Source organism: Gopherus evgoodei, chromosome 5 (genome assembly GCF_007399415.2).
Source record: "Gopherus evgoodei ecotype Sinaloan lineage chromosome 5, rGopEvg1_v1.p, whole genome shotgun sequence".
NCBI lineage: Eukaryota > Metazoa > Chordata > Testudines > Testudinidae > Gopherus > Gopherus evgoodei.
In genome coordinates, this window is record NC_044326.1 from 84,815,529 (window position 1) to 84,831,520 (window position 15,992).

Sequence of the window (15,992 nt, forward strand, 5' to 3'; positions counted from 1 at the left end):
CATACAAATCACAGCACCAACTTGCAGCTTGGAGAGAGGGGGAAAATAAGGTGTCTTTAAGCTCCAGCTATGTCCTTCCAATTCTGGGTTGCTCTGGGGGCTGAAATGGCCCCCAGAGCAACTCAGAAAGCCCCAAGGACCTATATAAGTTACAGCAGGTTGCCCTGTGGCCTGCAACACTGGTTAGAATTTCTGCAATGCTGTAGGCTACTGCTTAGCGTATGGAGCACACCATGGACAAAGGCTTGTGTGAGGGTCCTAGGAGGAGCAAATTTGTACTCAGACAGGTTGCAAGTGGACTGGATATGTGCGAATCATATTTAGGAATCTGAAATCTGCCAATGATTTTTTTTTTCAGCATTAAAGGATTGAAGTGGTGGGACTCTGAAACTCTGGTATCGGGCAAATCAGAAATTAAGTAAACTCAATTTCCAGTGGACTCCATTTTGAATCTCTATTTTAGTTAAATGGATTCTAGTCAGTTTGCTTTATTATGTGCAGTGTGTACTCAGGGATTTCCTCCTCCCTCTTGCTCCACTGTTTGTATTCAGATAACACTTGCTACAGAAAGAGATTACCTTTTAAAAGGATTAGTTATATTTGTGTTAAAGGGATGATGGTGACAGGGCTGCATGGTAAATTGTCCATCCATCAAATATGTTTTTGATCACACTACACAAATTATATTTAATTTTGTCAAGCTGGACCATGGATATATGCAAGAAGTGGATTTTTCCTAAGCACCCTTTGCTTTATGTGCCTGGTCTGTATTTATACACATGCAGCATGCTGGCATTTCAATATTCCTACAGCTCTAACGCTCAGAGTAGTCACTGCAAGAAAAGCAATGCATATAAACATGCAGTCATAATGAGAACCAACACCTGAAGTTTGGATGGAATACCCAAGAATTCTGACAGTAGTTGCGGTATTCATTTTTACAGGGGGTTCTTGGGCAAGGGGAATGAAATTTCAGAGACCAAGGAATTAATTAATGTCAGTGTTAAGGTAATGAGGAGATTAGAAGATGACTTGAAAAATTTCACTGGAAATTGTAACTGTAGCCAGTTAGTGGATGCTAAACACTATCATATAACATTTGACTTTGTGTAACGATGGCCTGAGTCATATGACAAGGACCAGGAAATAAGTCCACCCTCTTACCACCTCTCATGTACATCAAATCTCTGTTAGAGAGAGAGAGACAGGAATGATTCTATACACAAAACCACATTCAAATGTATGACACAAATAGAATTCCCCTCTTGCAATCCAAAAGGAGAGATGAGTGCATGCCTTCAATTATGTTTAATTAATTATAATATGATTCCTAGATGCCTCAGACTCAGTGATGGATGTAATAGAAATACACAGTTAACAGCTCTTCCCCACCCCCACCCCCGCTCCTTTTGACAGACCAAATTTTCACCATTGTTTGTAGATTAGAAAGTTCTGAATATTTAAAATTGTTACCCAAAAGCTTTGCCCTGGTAACCCACATGGAGGGAGTGTGAGAGTTGGACCATTAGAGAGTTGATGCTGTAGGAAAAGACTAATTCAACCCTGCTAGTGGAAGATGTTGCTTGTGGCATTACCAAGGACTAAGGCACTCAGGGAAGGAGTTCACCTCTCAGGAAGAGCAGATGGTCAATCACTTTGTTGTTTATAATCATCTTCAGGCAGAAGCCAGGCCTGTAAAATTTCAGCCCAGTAGATGTAAGTGTTGAACAACTAAAATGGGGGTCAAAATGGAAATGTTCAAACAATGCTAATTATAGCAGTAACACACTATTAAATCTGCAGCTGTGAGCCTGTCTGGCAATTAAAAAAAAATCAAGTACTTGAAAAAATTTACAATTAAGTTCCAAAAGTTAAAAGGTCTTGCTAGATTCAGGAATCTCCAGTTCAGCTAACATTACTGTATGTCAGCATTACTGAGCTTCAGTTGCTAAAGGTTCATAAACTGGAGAATTGATAACTAGTGTTCAATTGCCATCATTTGCTAATGAGGCTGGAATGTGACCTGCACACCTGACTGGTCATGAAATAAAAATCAAAAGCTCAAGGCTCATTTACTGCAACTGTCAAAGTTCTTTAGTGCTAATCCAAAGTATTGTGAACCCTATTGCTACAGCAGTATATGAGCATTCAGCCAATGCAACCAGCAGGTAAAAACAGACTGTTTACTCCAGAACAACTGCTCTTCATTATTTGTCCCATTTTCCCATAAACTCCTTATCTGTCCTGCTCTGAGACTGGATGATAATATTAATCCCTTTAGAAATTTATATTTCTCTTAATTGTGAGAGGTGGGACAAAGGTTTTATATGGCATATTTTACATTCTCTTCTTCCAAATTTCTCCATTTCTTTCTCATTGCTATAGTGTTGTTTTTGCCCATATTAAGTGTGTGTGTGTCTCAACAGTGAAGATGCCACTGCTTCAGCAATAAAAAGTGCTGCCGAGATGAAATGTTCTGTGGAGAAAAAGATTAACCAACACCCTCATGTGAACACCCCCAAATCTAAAAGATGCTTTAGAATCTAATCTGGGATCCAGATCAGATTATGTCTCTCATCTCTAATTGGCTGAATCAGAACCCCTGATCCAAATGCCCTTCAACTTTGAAGGGTCTGAAATTGCCATCTGGATATGAATTTGTGGTTTGGTCCAAAAGCCTGTAAATTCTAGAATCTGAACATGGCATGCTCTTTTATGACTGTAAGGATATGTCTTCACTGCACAGTTAACCTAGGCTCTTACCCAGGTTTTAGCCTTAACCCTTCTCCCGTCCACACAGCAAAACTTGGGTTGGAAATGCTTTTAAGATTGGGCTATCGTACATGTTTCGTAGTGGGGGTTAAAACCCAGACTCTGCTGTAACTCAGGCTGGAACCTATCCACTTTGCAGTGAGTATGCAGGCTAAAATACTTAAGTGCTGATAGTTCACAATTCCCCCCAAAGAACAGACAGTTTCTCCAACAATCATTGGGAAAGAATGCTAGAATGTCTCTGCAAAAAGAACCATGAGATATGATATAGCTCCAAATGGACATGGATGAATGCAGAAACAATAAGGACACAATGTGGGTGAAGTGTTGCAGTGGGGATGTATACCTAAGAGTATGTCTTCACTGCAGAGTTCACTTTCTGGAGTTACTCCTAACTCCCCTGAGTGAGCTTGGTGGTGCTTACAGTTCATGCCTGTCTAAGGGTATGTCTACATCTACAATTTTGCAGCGCTGGTTGTTACAGCTGTATTAGTACAGCTGTATAGGGCCAGCGCTGCAGAGTGGCCACACTTACAGCAACCAGCGCTGCAAGTAGTGTTAGATGTGGCCACACTGCAGCGCTGTTGGGCGGCTTCAAGGGGGGTTCGGGGAACGCGAGAGCAAACCGGGGAAGGAGACCAGCTTCCCCGCGGTTTGCTCTCGCGTTCCCCGAACCCCCCTGCAAACTGCAGGGAAGGAGACCTGCTTGCACTGGGGTTCGGGGAACGCGAGAGCAAACCGGGGAAGGAGACCAGCTTCCCCGCGGTTTGCTCTCGCGTTCCCCGAACCCCCCTGCAAACCGCAGGGAAGGAGACCGGCTTGCACAGGGGTTCGGGGAACGCGAGAGCAAACCAGGGAAGGAGACCAGCGTCCCCGCGGTTTGCTCTCGCGTTCCCCGAACCCCCCTGCAAACTGCAGGGAAGGAGACCTGCTTGCACAGGGGTTCAGGGAACGCGAGAGCAAACCGGGGAAGGAGACCTGCTTGATTACCAGAGAGGCTTCCTCAGGTATGCTGGGATACCTGCTTATTCCACAGAGATCAAGAAAAGCGCTGGTAAGTGTCTACACTTGATTACCAGCGCTGGATCACCAGCGCTGGATCCTCTACAGCCGAGACAAAACGGGAGTACGGCCAGCGCTGCAAACAGGGAGTTGCAGCGCTGGTGATGCCCTGCAGATGTGTACACCTCCTAAGTTGCAGCGTTGTAACCCCCTCACCAGCGCTGCAACTTTGTGATGTAGACAAGCCCTAGGTCTGTAGGATAAACTGTAGGAGCTGCATTTGTTTGGACTGGTAACTCACCACTTTGCAGTGAGGATGCAGGCTGTGCCACTTGAGTGCTGATAGTTCTTCACTATTTTCTCACAGTTCCTCCAATGTGCCTAGCAGGACAGACAAGTTCCCATTGCGCTGCAGCACCTCCATGAATGTGTTTTCTTTGCTGCATCTTGGCTTCTTCCTTATTTGCCGAAGCCGGTGGGCAGGGGTGCGCAGTGAGTGCCTCAAGGTCTTGGCTGCTGTGGACAATGCACAGAAGAGGGATTGTTACATTCCAGCAAATGACTGAAACACTTCAGTAACAAGGGCCTTTTGCAAGTAGTAGCAATAACTTTCTCACTGACTTAGAAAGGCACACAGCTCTACGAGCACTCGTGAGTGGGGGGAAGGCAGTTGTGCATATGGACAAAACAGTCACGGCTTGCAGGGCAACTTTGCAGGGAACTCATTCTAAAATTATCACACTTTTTCACAGGTGGCCAACCTGCTTGCTGACATCTCACTGCTGCGGGTAAGCAGGGAAACCAGGGCACAACTACTGCATGCTTGCGGCTTTCACCCCGGTCTATATGCAGCTTAGCTATGTGTCGCTTTGGTCCCAGTGATTGCTAAATCGCATGGTACAGTTTCCTACAATGAGGGACCTAATAAGGCTACAATCCCTTGGAATCTGCAGCAGAGGATTAACAGGTACCTCTTGGAAACTTTCCAGAGCCTCTCTCTGGAGGATTCCCTGCAGGACTCAATGTCCATCAACACCCTGCTTGGCCATGCAGATTAGCTACACAGGGCAATGTCCAGCTCACATAAAACAGTACCTGTCTCCCATTTTTTGATTAATTTTGCAATTAATTCTACAAGCCACAGCAACTTACCCAGCATCTCATCTGCTTCCTACTCCCCATAGAGCACTTCTGGAGTGGAGAAAAGTGCCTGGCTGCCTGCCCCGCTGGGAGCTCCACATCCTCTTCTAGCTCTCTCTAGCTTCTTCATCCAGAATTTCAGTGTCTGGGTTATCCCCTCTTTCTGCTGCCTGTGAAGTATCCACGGGGCTAATGGCGATTGAGGTGGGGTCACTCTTGCCTCCCGCGCCTTATGGTACGCCTACCTGAGCTCCTTTATCTTCGCTGTGCACCACTGCGTGCCCCAATCATAACCCTTTTCGCACAAGCCTCGAGAAATTTGCCCATATGTGTCCCGATTCTTCAGGTCAGTCACAGCTGCGACTGAACAGAATCCTCTCCCCATATACTGATCAGATCCAACAGGTCAGGTGTGGTCCAAGTGGGAGCACATTTGGTGCGATAGCCAGCTATGCTTACCTGGGAAGCTCATATGGGAAGCTGGGAAGCAGGAAAAGAGATGTAAAATTCCTGGGGCTTGCAAGGGGGAGGGGCAGGTTGGCTGCAGGGCAGCGGAGTTCAAACTTCTGACCAGAGTGGCAGCATGGGAATTGTGAGACAGTTTCTGGAGGCCAATACAATTAAAAAAAAAAAAAGGGCATGGTGTCTACACTGGCTGTTTGTCGACAATAAAGGGAGGGGAAAAGATGTCTCTCACAAGGGTGGAAGTTTTTTGTCACCAAAACTGGGCTTTTTTTTCTGACAAAAGTCCAATTGCAGTGTGTACGCTATCGCTTTTTTGTCACCAAAAGGCAGTTTTTGGCAACAAAATTTGCCAATGTAGGCAAACTCTAAGGCTAATATCTTTTTGTATTTCCTGCGTCAGTCTATGGAGAACATTCTTGTTACCTCTGATCAGAACAGAAATAATGTTGCAGTATCAAGGAGCTATGTTACCCCTGTTGGAAACTCTACTTCATTCCTTACGTTTTTTACAAAATCACTTAATGTTGTTCTTTTGTTGTCAGGGACCCTTGGATCCCTTCCAAATATCAATGCACTAGTTTCAGGCTTCAGCTGCTTTAAAGTCAAAACCTGAATTGATATTTGACCATATGAGCAATTCTTTAGCAAAAATATTTTGGTGGAAGAACAGCTTATTTCTATATGGCCATATACAGTACCAACTCCAGAGAGGGATATCAGAATAAAAGATCTCAGTGGAGCCTACAGTTGGAAAGGTAACAAGTTATAGTTCTGCAGAGAGTACCAAGACATGTTTACCTAGTTGCCTGCCCTTACATGCCTCTCTTCACCTAATATTGTGTAAGACAAAATCAAAAGTATTTAAGTTGTGGTGAATAATACAGTTTTGAATTATTAGTATACTGTGGTACACCCCTTTCCTACACACCCACATTTGTGCAAGATTTGTTACATTGTAAAGATAAATGTATGCTCCCAGTATCTAATAGGAAATATGTAAGAATATTTGAGGCTTCAAATGATGACTCCTATTTAGAGACTTTTTTCCCCACAGTCTTGCTCCCCTGAAGAAGGCTTACCAGAGCAGCTACAGTCCGGCCAGATCTACATATATACCTATATTTAGACATTGTAGACCTGTAACTACATCACTCAGGGGTGTGAAAATCTATACCACTGAATGATGTAGTTATACCAACCTAACGCTCGTGTAGACAGCGCTGTGTCAACGGGAAAGCTTCTCCAATCAACATAGCTAACATCTCGTGGAGGTGGATTAACTACACCAACGGGAGACGCTCTCCCATTGGCATAGGAGCGTCCTCACTAAAGTGCAGTGCAGCTATGCTGCTGTAGCATTGTATGTGAAGACAATCCTTCAGAGAACTGTGGGGTAGGAGGTTCAGGCAAGGGACCTCTACTCCTCTATACTGACCAATTTAGACATTTTAACTGCTTATCTTTAGTGTTATGAAACCTGTAGTCACTAATTTCCATTTTGTGTATTTAGCTTTAAGGATTCCTTATGTCACTTTCAATCTTTTCTCTCTTTAGCTATGGGACCTGGAAATGCTCCTTCAGTCCCTGGAAAGCTAGTGCTTGGTTGGCCAGATCTTCTGCCCTTTTTTCATTTGCTGCACCTTGTGTTTGAATTTAGCAAGCTACTATGCTGCACATTTGGGGGTTATCTCAGATCATTACTCATAAGGCATGAGACTGAGATTCATAAATTCAAATAAGAGGTGACAGGAAGCAACCAGAGCCAGCTCCACTCTTACTTTAATCTCTCATCTCCTGGACTCATTCTACTTCAAGGTAACAGAATTTAATCTCTGCTGGAGGCTGGGCCCCCTGCCAGCCAGGACTTCAGATCCACAGATTAATGAGAATTAGGCTTATTCTGCTACTTCTTGGAGAAGTTGCGGGGGGAGAGAGGCAATCTTCCAGTTCCTGGGTGTTCTAGAGAAATTTCTCTGTAGCCCAGTCCAAGCCTGACTGTACTTTTTCTTATGGCTGAGCTGAGGATGTTGGTTTTGAGGAGAGAAGGATGTGTGTGTAATTAGCCCTTGTGCTTTCATTTGTATACCTTGCTATGTTTGTACCTTAATTTGTTGTTTCAGGCAAAGCAGGAGTAGTAGGGAACACTGTTTCCCAAGTTATTCATTGTCTTCTTCACCACTCCATCTTTGTTTATCTCCTACTTATCTTCCTGCCTTCTTCCATACCACACCTTATGCCTGGAACTCCCTTCTGCCTCAGCTGTGCATGGTGCAGCTTGCAAGATGAGTGCTATGATTTTATGCTCATTGGGGCAGCAACCATGACTTATTCTGGTTTGTACAGTAACAAGCATGTTGTTGGTGATGGTTAATAATACAGTAAGTGATTCTCACTTCCCCGCATTGTTTCAGATTTTATTGCTTCTTTTGGATGACTGTTGAAACAGAGTGCTCTAGCAGTTTTGATCTTGGGCATGTAGATAGGGCCTCTTAGTTGTTTTCAAATCTGTTTCCCTAGTCTAGGGATTTGGCAGCCTCAGTGTTCCTTTTGTGGTTAGCAGTGATAGAGTGTTTGTTTAGCTGTATTTCCTGCACCTTTTCTGATTTTTTATGCTGATGTTCCTGTCAGGGTCCCCTGCTTCAAGTGACAGCAAAGTCCCTTCACAAGGCAGTGACACTTCTTCTGTGGTAAATAGGGTGGGTATGAATATATATATAAAGAAATGAGGAAATTGTAAGAAGAAAGCCCTGTGGAGGGTTGAGTGTCCTGGCCACGCATGGTTATTCGAGGGTTCTGGAGAGAATCCAGGTAAGTCATGAAAGCTCAGGAAAGGTGTGGTTAACAAAGTCCCCGGCCTGGACACTGATCATATATCAACTAAGAAATCTGTCTGGCATGCAAATGGCTTTCAATTCTAGCTCTATACTTGACTCTCTCTCCTTGGTCTCCTCTTCAGCACTCACAAATAGCTTGTCTCTTCTCTTGTTGACTGTTGTCATCCTCACACTCTTCTTGTCTGTAATTATTTTATGTCTTCAGTCCAAGTTTATGGCCGTGTTGGTGCTGGAAAAATTCAAACTTGCAACTCTGAAGTGGTGAAGCCCCACATAGTATTCTGTACATAACTGCAGTGGTGATGAATTATGGGTCTCACTTTGCCAGTTTAGATATAACATAAAACCATGGTCCTACATCTTTGTGGGGAGAGAACTGTGCACTCACATGAAGATGTAATGGGAGTCCACCAATGCAGACCTCAGTGAAGATTTGGGGCCTTTAAGAGTGCAAGCCTGTTAAAGCAGAGTGTTTGTCCTTTATACATAACTATCATACTAACTGAATAGCAAATTACACACAAACAATTACATTAAAAGAACATTATTAAGGTTGCAAAGACAAGCACTCAAGAGTTAGGAAATACCACAATTAAGGCTGCCTGTGCAACATTAATTTACCTCCTGTGTGTATGCATTATGATAGTCTTTAGTTATATGATCACATACTATTTTTTCAACAGGACCCCTGCTTCATTCTGTGCACAGAATAAACTGCTCAGTTAATGAGCACTGTTCAATATTTTGGTTTTGCTTCATTGTTCAATGGGCATTTTAGTACATATTTACTGCAAATTATTCAAACACTGCTCTGAAACAGAATTATTAATTTCTTCATGGACTTGTCTCTGGCACTCATCACTATAGTTTCTGCGGGCTTCACAAATATTAATCACATCAGCCACGCCATCAGGGGCTCATTCACCTGCACATCTACCAATGTGATATATGCCATCATGTGCCAGCAATGCCCTTCTGCCATGTGCATTGGCCAAACCGGACAGTTTCTACATAAAAGAATAAATGGACACAAATCAGACATCAAGAATTATAACATTCTAAAACCATTTGGCGAACACTTCAGTCTCCCTGGCCACTCGATTACAGACCTAAAAGTCGCAATATTACAACAAAAAAACTTCAAAAACAGACTCAAAGAGAGACTGCTGAATTGGAATTACTTTGCAAATTGGACACCATCAAACTAGGCTTGAATAAAGACTGGGAGAGGATGTGCCATTACACAGAGTAAAACTATTTCTCCATGCTTATTCCACCCCACCCCCACACACAGTTCCTTACACCTGTCAATTGCTGGAAATGTGCCATTTTCATTACCATTAAAAACAGTTCTTTTTCTCTCCTGCTGATAATAGTTTATCTTAACTGGTCACTCTCCTTAGAGTGTGTATGGTAACACCTATTGTTTCATGTTCTCTGTGTGTATATATATATATATATATATATATATATATATATATATATATATATATATATATATATATATACCTACTGTATTTTCCACTACATGCATCCGATGAAGTGGACTATAGCCCACAAAAGCTTATGCTCAAATAAATGTGTTTGGGTTTGGCTACGCTTGCAGCTGTACAGCGCTGGGAGTTAAAGCTCTCTTCATAGAGCTGTGTAGGGAAAGCGCTGCAGTGTGGCCACCCTGACAGCTACCAGCGCTGCAGTGTGGCCGCATTTGCAGTGGTGTTGGAAGTGGTGCACTATGGGCAACTATCCCAGCGTTCAAGTGGCTGCAACATGCTTTTCAAAAGGGGGGGTGGGGTGGGGTGGAGTGTGACAGGGAGCGTGGGGGAGACAGAGAGAGTGGATTTTTGGAGCTGACACTGTTGTCAGCTCCCTGCCTTGCAAGTTCTAAGGACTTGAAGATACACAGCACCTACCTTCAATCATTTTAAAAAAGTTTCGACCCCTTCCCCCACCCCTCTCTCATTCACTAAATGCAAATAGTCTTCAGACCAGATAAGCAGCTGCTCCAAAATGGACCTCCCCCTCCCCCTCACCGGGCTGCTTCTCTCCTCAAGCAAACACTAGCTGTGGACATTCGTCCCCCTGCCTGCCTCATTCACTGCAAACAGTAGCTGTGTTTGTTTTTTAGATAAGCAGCTCTGGGAACCCCGAGTTCACAACAAAACAAAGAGAGGCATCACAACAAAACAAAGAGTATTATCTTCACTTAAAAGCATTATGGGAAGGTTCCGAAGGTCAGTTACAGCGTAGTAAGATTAATCACTGTTTACACTGGCACCCCAGCACTGTTCTCTTTATTCCTCTCATCGAGGTGGAGTAAATGCAGCGCTGTAGCTAGGGAGATACAGCGCTGTATGTGCCTTGCCAGTGTGGACGGGGAGTAAGTTTCAGCGCTGTAAAGCCACCATCAGTGCTCTAACTCTCAAGTATAGCCACGCCCATAGTCTCTAAGGTGCACAAGTACTCCTGTTCTTTTGCTAACACAGCTAACACAGCTGCTACTCTGAAACAAATACTAACGAATTTATTTTCCCAGCCCTCTGAGATGAGAGGGTTGATATCCCCCTGTTACAGCTAGGGAAATAAGGCACCAAAGAGATTAAATAAAAAGTCCACTAATCTGGCCAATTTGAGATGCCTAGTGTCACAATCCTGCTTTAAAACTTCCTGTGCTGAACAAATACCAGGCTACTGTGTTTGAGCGTCAGTTACACTGCACTTGTGTGCTTTTTAAGCTTCCTAAACTTAAAAAATCTCTTTTTCTTCTGGTTTTGGCTCTGTAGGCATACTCTCAAGGTGCACATCCTGTATCACACCCTTTCTGCCAGCTGAGACCCCACAGTGCAACTGCCTAGGCCCTGTGACTAGGGCTAGCTCCCCTGGCTTTCCCCCTCTTTCCCACTATATGTGCAGGCTGGCTTACAAATTATTTCTTCAGGAATACATGATAGTGGAAGCAAACAGGCACAGGCTATGCAAAGCGGTCCAAAACCAAATATTCTTTACTTTAGATAGCAGTAAATAAAAGTGTCTTTTCAAGGCTCCAGGTCCCCTCTTCAGGACTCCACTCCTCCAGGTCAGGCTTCTCTTCCACGTGACTCAGTCAGTCTGCATGTGCTCATTCTTGCTCTCTCTTCCCACCCTGGAGTCCAGACAGCATCCTTTTGCCTTGTCTGGCACTGCCACCAAAACATCCGCTCTCCCTCCAAAAGCCTTTGCCTTTCTTCCTCATGTGAATCCTTTCTCTGCATATCTGAGCTCTGTAGTTTTTAAGACACAATGTACTTCAGAAAAAACAGGGAGAGGGAGCCAGGCTAGTGGAGCAAGCAGGTCAGTGAAATCCAAGTACATCAGGTGGCATCCCAGACGGAGGGTCCAATCCGTCAAGGTCCAATAAAATAAATATTACTTCACCCATCTTGTCTCTTATGCATACTTATGTGATTCTAGTTGATTTTATGAAATTGCGTATCATTGTATCATTCAATCGATGGGAATCCACCATCTGCTGTCAGGATATCTTCAGATCAGAGATAAGAGAGGGTTCACCCATTCAAATGGGAGCACCTTAGGACAATGGGTGGTGAAGCTGGGAAGAACGAGTTTTCTCCAACTTCTCTGCAAGAGACGGCCTTGGCTACACTCACACTTACCGCGCTGCAACTGGGTGTGAAAAACACCCGCCCTGAGCGCTGCAAGATACAGTGCTGTAAAGTGTCAGTGTAATCAGGGCAGCAGCGCTGGGAGCATGGCTCCCAGCGCTGCACACTACACCCGTAAGGGATGTGGTTTACATGCAGCGCCGGGAGAGCTCTCTCCCAGCGCTGCCGCTCCGACTACACTCACACTTCAAAGCGCAGCCGCGGCAGCGTTTCCTGCAGCGCTGCCGGGGCAGCGCTTTGAAATTCCAAACGTAGCCATACCCTGAGTCTCTCCAGCCTCTGGCAGCACACCCCCACACACAGGTAGGGACGCACCAGCTGTAGAATCACAGAGTCTGCAAACAGCTCTCTGTGAGAAGACTCAGCTAGGAAATTGCCCAGCACTCAAGTGCAGCTCCCGTCTGGAAAGAATACCCAAAATAATACTGTCTTGTGATGTAGACAGAGATGAAAATAAGCCAGTCTGGTCCTGGCCCAAGCTTCTCACAGCATAACTGGTCCCTGTCTGCCTCTCCCCAAGAACAACAACAGACAGACAAAAAGCTGGTATGCTGTGCCAGACTGGACCGGCTTCTCCAGTGGCACTTTAAAGGGCCTGGGGCTCTGGCCGCTGCGGGGAGCCCTGGGCCCTTTAAAGCACCGCCCAAACCCTGCTGCTGGAGCTCCAGCAGTGCTTTAAAGGGCCCGGGGCTCCCCGCAGTGGCAGAAGCCCCAGGCCCTTTAAATCCCTCCCCGAGCCCTGTCGCCCCAGGTTAGTGTGGCAGGGCCTTTAAAGGGCCTGGGGCTCCCTGCAGCAGCCAGAGCTCCAGGCCCTTTAAAGTGGTAGTGCTGCAGGGCTCCCACAATGATTTAAAAGGCCCAGAGTTCTGCAGCAGCCACAGCCCTGGGCCCTTTAATTCACCCTGGGGCTCCCAGCTGCCTCTGCAGCAGGTAGCTCCGGGGTGATTTAAAGGCCCTTGGGGCTCCCAGCCACAGCCACAGCCCTAAGGGCCTTTAAATCTTGAAAGGTCACACCTCTTCTGGTTGAGGCTATGCCCCTGATCAGGACTCCTGCATACTGGTAAGTCCTTTAAGTTACTTTCACCCCTGGATGTAGAGAAACCTATGCCACGTAAGCTCATAACTTTGCCACCTCCCTCAATGTGGAGGAAGATATACACAACTTCTTGCCCATCCCGCCCCATTAGAAATTGCACAAACTTGGTTTAATAATAAACAAAAACAAGTTAATTAACTATAAAAGGCAGATTTTAAGTGCTAGCAAACAGAACAAGGCAGTTACTAAGCAAATAAAACAAAACACTCATACTAAGCTTAAGATCTTAAAGAGACTGGTTTGAAGAAGTAATTTCTTACTCCAAATGTTGTCTTAGGCAAGTTACAGAGTTTCCGTAGCTTACAGTCCCAGGTATTTCTCTTTACAGACTAGACTCCTCTGTCTCTCTCTGGACTCAGCCCTTGCCTTTCTCACAGCTCAGTTTCTTTGTCTCCTCAGGTACTTTCAGCAGTCTTTCTTCTTGGGCAGGAAGGCAGTGGAGAGGAGTCCTGTTTTCCTTACTCCTCAGCCTTAAATATAATGCGCCTAAGGCGGGAAGGCTTTGTTTCTAGTGGAAAAGTACCAGCAGAGTCCACGGTGGCACCTTTTACCAGGTGACATTATCACCTGACTTTGCAGTGTTAAAGCAACCATGAAACCAGATTTATTTGTAATGTCCACAGGAAGGAACTCCTGGAAGATGGGTGATCTACATCCTTGACTCATTGTCTTTTTCCAAACACCCACTAAGGCTGATGCTTATTGTCTGGTGGGCATCTCCAAGTATACACACAGTTGTTGTCAAGGCTGATTCACCAATCTGGCACTTGGAGTGCAGAAAGTGGGTGATCACAAGGACTCTAAAAATTAATACTTGCCACTCCAGGCTTGTATTAAATTTCCAAGAGTACAGCTTTTTTATGTATTTATTTATTTATTTATTTAAAAACTTAGGATTGGTAGATGCTGCCACCGCCCAAGTGCAAAACTCCTTTGAGAGCCCAGGAAGGCGCACTTGGGAATTCCTTCCTCTGGGGTTCCCTCAAGCTCTTTCACCCCACTCTAGGGAAGAGATGAGAAAGAAGAAAAAAAAATTAGCTGTTGCCAGCAGCTAATTAAACAACATGTGCACAAACCTTTTAGACACAAAATCCAATTCTGTTCTTAAAAAGGTACATTTATTAATAAAAAAAAGAAGAAAATACATCTGGGAATTTAGGCTTTGCTAGATTTTTTTAAAAGCACTACAAGGATTAAGTACCAAGAATAGTTCTCTTGCGGTCCAGCTTAAAGGTTACAAGCAAAACAAAAGCACTTGGGTGTTAGCACAGAGGAGTCCACAAGCCATAACGAATAAAGGGATAATCTATTCATGTCTTCCTAGACATTTCCTGATCTACTTACATATCTGGGTTTTAGATGAGTAGGTTGCTAGGTATGATACTAATGTTTTATCATACCTGGCCCCAAGTTTCTCACAGTATAACTGGTTCCCTGTCTGCCTCTTCCCAAGAATAACAACAGACAGACAAAAGGGGAATCTTGTTTCAATTTTAAAAAGTTCTAGCCTTCCATTGGCTCTTTTGGCCAGGTGCCCATTCACTTCCTCTTACCTTTGCATAGCAGTGAGACTTTTAACCCTTTACGGGTTAGAGCAATTAGAGAACAGCTACTAAGAGGGATTTTATAGCTACTGGTTGGCTGGCGTCCACAAAAGGGAGCTACCCCCTCTCCCTTCATGTATCACAGTTGTAATTTACATAGTCAATATTCCTAACTTCAGATACAGAAATGATACATGCATACAAATTGGATAATCACATTCAGTAAATAACCTTCCCGATGATACCTACAAGACCCATCTTGCAGAAAATATACCTCAGGTATGCCATATCTATCATAAGAATATTTCCATAAGTAATATGGGGGGTAATGTCATAGGACCAACTTCTGTTTGTGAAAGAGACAGGCTTTGGAGTTTCACAGAGCTCTCCTTTAGCTCTGTATAGCTTGAAAGCTTGTCTGTTTCATCAACAGAAAGTGGTCTACTAAAAAAATACTACCTCAGCTGCTTTGTCTCTAATATCGTGGGACCAACACTCTACAACATCACTACAACCAGTATAAGTTGTACATAGAGCCCCAAATAATCACACACAATAATCTTTGATTTTTCAGAGAACATAGCATTTTACATGTCATATGCTCAAGCACAACTCCCATTGACTTCATTTACAGCTGAGAGTGCTCAGCACTTCTGCAACTCAAATCCCAGGTTTATGTAAGGCACCCAGAAAGTGAGGTGCACAGTTAGAGCCCACCTGTGAAGTAATAAAGTGATCATCAAGGGGTTAACTGCATTACTCAGAGTACTCCACCATTCTCATACTTCCTGTTAGTTAGTGAGAGTTTCACCCACCACCTCTTTGTTACACAGTTGAATAAAGCAGGATGTTCTTCTCAGTTTGCACTACTGAAAGTAGTGTGCATCTTGTGCACTGAGTGGTCCTTTTACAAATATGAAAAGGTTCTGGTTTTAATTAATTCCCAGGGCATCATACCACAGGAACTCGTAGGAAAAGTCCAGGGGAGAGAGTCGAGTTATCTGGAGGGCATTAAACTGCCTAAACCCACAAGACCATCCGGTTTCTCTCTGCTGCTCCTTGCCTTATCACTACACAGCTAACAATGTGTGCAATGAAGGAAGCACAGGGGTACTTATAGATCTAGACTCTTTCACTACATAACACCCGGTCATCCCCAGAGCCCAATCACATCCTATGTCAGGCACCTTACTTATAGCAGCACTACTGTTTCGCCTATATAACAATCTGAAACCAAAGACTCTGATAACTTGGGCTCTTCTAATGTGCCGTCATATTGGTACCTAAGCACCACCCAACCTTTTTTTCTCAGCCCGGCAGTCAAATTCAGTGATTAATGAAGCCTGGTGTCCACCTGAGGCATACTGCGCATATGCTAATAAGAGTAGGTTTTAACTTTTCACAGTGAGACCTTTACTACTAATTCACCCTTAACCATAAAGTGAAAGCATTTTTCTGAACTGTGTGCTCATCATAG

General features: G+C 44.2%; 1 protein-coding gene across 1 annotated transcript in view; it reads left to right on the forward strand.

Moving 5' to 3' along the window:
• The window catches only part of SH3D19 (SH3 domain containing 19), a 169,797-nt gene that overhangs the window by 23,060 nt on the left and 130,745 nt on the right, over positions 1 to 15,992 (forward strand). The gene's annotated exons all lie outside the window — the stretch shown is intronic.